The sequence below is a fragment of the Bufo bufo genome, chromosome 5 (genome assembly GCF_905171765.1).
Source record: "Bufo bufo chromosome 5, aBufBuf1.1, whole genome shotgun sequence".
NCBI classification, from domain to species: Eukaryota; Metazoa; Chordata; class Amphibia; order Anura; family Bufonidae; genus Bufo; species Bufo bufo.
The window spans coordinates 540,825,311-540,831,520 of NC_053393.1; positions in this window are offsets into that span (position 1 = coordinate 540,825,311).

Consider the following 6,210-nt stretch of genomic DNA (forward strand, 5'->3'; position numbering starts at 1 on the left):
AACAATGCGGAGCTTGAGACAAAATCTGGATTGTGTGATATGTACGATATCTGCTCCTGTACAAGATGGAAACTGTGACATCCAGTGGAACTCAATTATTCACTCCCCGGCGCCATCTTGTTGGCTTCTGGGCCTCGTCCAGCAGAGTCAGTTCAAGTCATTGGGAAGTACTGGCTCCACATTTAAGGGATTATCAAATTTTTACTCCCATTATCTGGAGATATCTTCCCTTTCTGTGGGTGGGCAGCAGCTCATCGGACACCTGGTTCTCCTAGGAAGCATTGCAATTAGCTCCTGTTAAACCCTTCCTCCTCCGCATACGGTCCCTCTCATATAGCCCAAGCGATTCATGGTGTATAATGCCTTTATAATTTCTATCTCCCCTGTCTAGAGAGAGATAATAGAGCTATATACACTCACCTAAAGAATTATTAGGATCACCATACTAATACGGTGTTGGACCCCCTTTTGCCTTCAGAACTGCCTTAATTCTACGTGGCATTGATTCCACAAGGTGCTGATAGCATTCTTTAGAAATGTTGGCCCATATTGATAGGATAGCATCTTGCAGTTGATGGAGATTTGAGGGATGCACATCCAGGGCACGAAGCTCCTGTTCCACCACATCCCAAAGATGCTCTATTGGGTTGGGATCTGGTGACTGTGGGGGCCATTTTAGTACAGTGAACTCATTGTCATGTTCAAGAAACCAATGTGAAATGATTGGAGCTTTGTGACATGGTGCATTATCCTGCTGGAAGTAGCCATCAGAGGATGGATACATGTTCTCATTCTGTTTACGCCAAATTCGGACTCTACCATTTGAATGTCTCAACAGAAATCGAGACTCATCAGACCAGGCAACATTTTTCCAGTCTTCAACAGTCCAGTTTTGGTGAGCTCGTGCGAATTGTAGCCTCTTTTTCCTATTTGTAGTGGAGATGAGTGGTACCCGGTGGGGTCTTCTGCTGTTGTCGCCCATCCGCCTCAAGGTTGTGCGTGTTGTGGCTTCACAAATGCTTTGCTGCATACCTCGGTTGTAACGAGTGGTTATTTCAGTCAACGTTGCTCTTCTATCAGCTTGAATCAGTCGGCCCATTCTCCTCTGACCTCTAGCATCCACAAGGCATTTTTGCCCACAGGACTGCCGCATACTGGATGTTTTTCACAACATTCTTTCCAAACCCTAGAAATGGTTGTGCGTGAAAATCCCAGTAACTGAGCAGATTGTGAAATACTCAGACCGGCCCGTCTGGCACCAACAACCATGCCACGCTCAAAATTGCTTAAATCACCTTTCTTTCCCATTCTGACATTCAGTTTGGAGTTCAGGAGATTGTCTTGACCAGGACCACACACCTAAATGCATTGAAGCAACTGCCATGGGATTGGTTGACTAGATAATTGCATTAATGATAAATAGAACAGGTGTTCCTAATAATTCTTTAGGTGAGTGTATTTCCATGACACAGGATAAACAGCAGGTAGTACTAACAGAGGGGAGAATATAATGTGCCTAAAATAAAAAATATTATTATTGTATGTATATTCCCAAAATACAGGGTGGGCCATTTATATGGATACACCTTAATAAAATGGGAATGGTTGGTGATATTAACTTCCTGTTTGTGGCACATTAGTATATGTGAGGGGGGAAACTTTTCAAGATGGGTGGTGACCATGGCGGCCATTTTGAAGTCGGCCATTTTGAATCCAACTTTTGTTTTTTCAATAGGAAGAGGGTCTAGTGACACATCAAACTTATTGGGAATTTCACAAGAAAAACAATGGTGTGCTTGGTTTTAACGTAACTTTATTCTTTCATGAGTTATTTACAAGTTTCTGACCACTTATAAAATGTGTTCAATGTGCTGCCCATTGTGTTGGATTGTCAATGCAACCCTCTTCTCCCACTCTTCACACACTGATAGCAACACCGCAGGAGAAATGCTAGCACAGGCTTCCAGTATCCGTAGTTTCAGGTGCTGCACATCTTGTATCTTCACAGCATAGACAATTGCCTTCAGATGACCCCAAAGATAAAAGTCTAAGGGGGTCAGATCGGGAGACCTTGGGGGCCATTCAACTGGCCCACGACGACCAATCCACTTTCCAGGAAACTGTTCATCTAGGAATGCTCGGACCGGACACCCATAATGTGGTGGTGCACCATCTTGCTGGAAGAACTCAGGGAACGTGCCAGCTTCAGTGCATAAAGAGGGAAACACATCATCATGTAGCAATTTCGCATATCCAGTGGCCTTGAGGTTTCCATTGATGAAGAATGGCCCCACTATCTTTGTACCCCATATACCACACCATACCATCAGTCTTGGAGGGATCTATCCAATGTGGGTTAGTGTCAGACCAATAGCGGTGGTTTTGTTTGTTGACTTCACCATTCACATAAAAGTTTGCCTCATCACTGAACAAAATCTTCTGCCTAAACTGAGGGTCCTGTTCCAATTTTTGTTTTGCCCATTCTGCAGATTCAGTGCGCCGATCTGGGTCATCCTCGTTGAGATGCTGCAGTAGCTGGAGTTTGTAAGGGTGCCATTTGTGAGTAGCTAATATCCGCCGAAGGGATGTTCGACTAATGCCCCTCTCCAGTGACATGCGGCGAGTGCTACGCTGTGGGCTCTTGCTGAATGAAGCTAGGACAGCCACTGATGTCTCTTCATCAGAGACAGATTTCATGCGTCCACATTTTGGCAAATCCAACATTGAACCAGTTTTACGAAACTTAGCAAGCAGTTTGCTAACTGTAGCATGGGAGATGGGTGGTCTCGTAGGGTGTCTTGCATTGAAATCTGCTGCAATGACCCGGTTACTGCGTTCACCAGACATCAACACAATTTCTATCCGCTCCTCACGTGTTAACCTCGGCGACATGTCAATGGCTGTAAACGAAGAGAAACTTGTAAATAACTGATGAAAGAATAAAGTTACGTTAAAACCAAGCACACCATTGTTTTTCATGTGAAATTCCCAATAAGTTTGATGTGTCACAAAATGGCCGACTTCAAAATGGCCGCCATGGTCACCATTCATCTTGAAAAGTTCCCCCCTCACATATACTAATGTGCCACAAACAGGAAGTTAATATCACCAACCATTCCCATTTTATTAAGGTGTATCCATATAAATGGCCCACCCTGTACTTTATTGGCAAACAATGCAACAATGCCCTATCGATTGCATAGTAATACTTTTCCCAGGATAACCCCTTTAACCCCTTCCCTACCGCTGCCATACATGTACAGTCAAAGTTGGGTCTTTAAATGCTCCAGAGCAGAGATCGGGGGAGCTGTTTGTGTGGTAGTCTCGGTCCCTCTGAACTATCTGAGGCTACCACAGCAGTAATTCCTATAGAGCCCTTCCAGTGGGACAAACGATCTAATAACTGCATGTTCAAGTCCCCTAAGGGGACTTAATATGTGTCAAAATAAAAAAATAAATAAAAATTATATATACATATAATGTAAAAATTCAAATCAACCCTTTATCCATAATAAAAATAAATAAACAGCAAAAAAAATAAAATAATCATCTGCACCGCCAAGTCCCAAAACGTCTGTACTATTAAAGTGTAAATGTATCGCTGTTTTTTTATCACTTCACCTGACCCAAAAAATTTAACAAAAAGGGGTAAAAAAAATACACTCTCCAAAATGGTATTACTGAAAACTGCAGAAAATTAGCTCTCACACAGCTCCATAAACATAACAATAAGGCCTCTTTCACACGGGCGTTGCGGGAAAAGGTGCGGGTGCGTTGCGGGAACATGCACAATTTTTCCGCGCGAGTGCAAAACATTGTAATGCGTTTTGCACGCGCGTGAGAAAAATCAGCATGTTTGGTACCCAAACCCGAACTTCTTCACAGAAGTTCGGGCTTGGGATCGGTGTTCTGTAGATTGTATTATTTTCCCTTATAACATGGTTTAAGGGAAAATAATAGCATTCTGAATACAGAATGCATAGTACAATAGCGCTGGAGGGGTTAAAAATAAATAAATAATAATTTAACTCACCTTAATCCACTTGATCGCGCAGCCGGCATCTCTTCTGTCTTCTTCTTTGCTGTGCACAGGAACAGGACATGTGGTGACGTCACTCCGGTCATCACATGGTCCGTCACATGATCTTTTACCATGGTGATGGACCATGTGATGACCAGAGTGACGTCACCACAGGTCCTTTTCCTGCACACAGCAAAGAAGAAGACAGAAGAGATGCCGGCTGCGCGATCAGGTGGATTAAGGTGAGTTAAATTATTTTTTATTATTTTTAACCCCTCCAACCCTATTGTACTATACATTCTGTATTCAGAATGCTATTATTTTCCCTTATAACCATGTTATAAGGGAAAATAATAATGATCGGGTCTCCATCCCGATCGTCTCCTAGCAACCGTGCGTGAAAATCGCACCGCATCCGCACTTGCTTGCGGATGCTTGCGATTTTCATGCAGCCCCATTCACTTCTATGGGGCCTGCGTTACATGAAAAACGCACAAAGAGGAGCATACTGCCATTTTCACGCAACGCACAAGTGATGCGTGAAAATCACCGCTTGTGTGCACAGCCCCATAGAAATGAATGGGTCAGGAATCAGTGCGGGTGCAATGCGTTCAACTCACGCATCGCATCCGCGCGGAATACTCGCCCGTGTGAAAGGGGCCTAAAAACGTTATAGGGGAGTATTAAAACACAATAAAAACTATACAAATGTGGTATCACTGTAATCGTACTGACCCGGAGAATGAAGAAAACAGGTTAGTTTCACCGCACAGGGAACATCTTAAAAATTAAACCCATAAAAGTATGGCAGAATATCATTTTTTTCAAATTTCAGCCCACTAAATTGTATGCAATATTAAATAGAGCAAAAAATAACTAAAAAATGCGTAACCTGTCCCTCATATGTGAACAGAAAAATAAAAAAGTTATGGCTCCAGGAAGGCAGGCAATGAAAAACGAAACCACAAACATGGAAAATTGCCTGCTCAGGAAAAGTTAACTTTCACATGTCGTTGTTTTGTCGAGTTTTTCTGCACTTTTAAATTTATAAAGGTGTTTTTTTTGGCACCTTGGTCTATTACCCCCCCCCCCCCCCCTCCCTTATCGCCTGCATTTCCTCTATAAACCCTTATAACCCATATAGAAAATGCTTCATTTACATGAAACCAGGAAACTAAAAACCTATGTGCAGTTTAATGAAAAAATATGCAACTGTTTCATCTTTTTCAAGATCTCTGCTTGCTGCGAGCATCCTTGCTTACATATAGAGACAAAACCTAAACACCTAATAACTCTCACAGCTGAGGGTTTGTTCCATTGATATCCAGTCTAGACAATCCTCAGAGATTCTGTATATAACCCGACTGATACTTTGTAGCAGGAGAGAGATTTGTGCTGATGATGGGTTTAGCTCGCAGAGGATTGGACTTTTTAGGGTGCACTGTATGGCGGTGTACTTTACATGAGAGCGTCACCACATCAGGTTCCAGCGCTCAAAGTCCTGCGACAGGTGACTGACCACGGATGGACTGCGAGGCCTTTCTTCTGGAGGCCCCCAGCCGGCTACAGGGCAGAAGACTCGGGACAATGGTCCCCCTGTAATGCCGTAATGTAATCTGCAGGGAGAACCACTTATCACACGGCAGCTTCCTATAAATCTCAGACCCTTCCCCCTACTATCGGTCTGCGTCCTGGGAACCTGGAACCAAAGCCAGGGGTTGACCAAAGTGGACAATTCACATTATAGAGTCTATGGAGCAACTTACTTATACTGTGGAATTGTATTACGAGCAATTCTCTACCATAATGTTAGTAATCAGGGTTGGCCTAGGCTGAGATATCAGGACAACGTTGCGTATCCAGAGGTTGGGTGAGCAACGAGGAACTGAAATAACAGCAAGAGGTGCACAGAGGAGAACCTCTGCATGGATGTATCTACTGATTAGAAGAATGGTGCATAGTGATCCATGGAAGTGAAATGGACATCACCTCCCAATCCTAGGGCGGCAAACTGTGTCTACACAAACCATCAGAAGACATCTACACAACATGAAGAGGCCTTCACGAGGGAATAGGTCCTACTCCTGCGGTTATGGCATGGGGTGCCATAATCTTAATCTCTAATCTTTATTTCAGGTACTAACATCTCTGCATTACATTGATTTGGTCGTGGAACCAGTGGTCAGGCC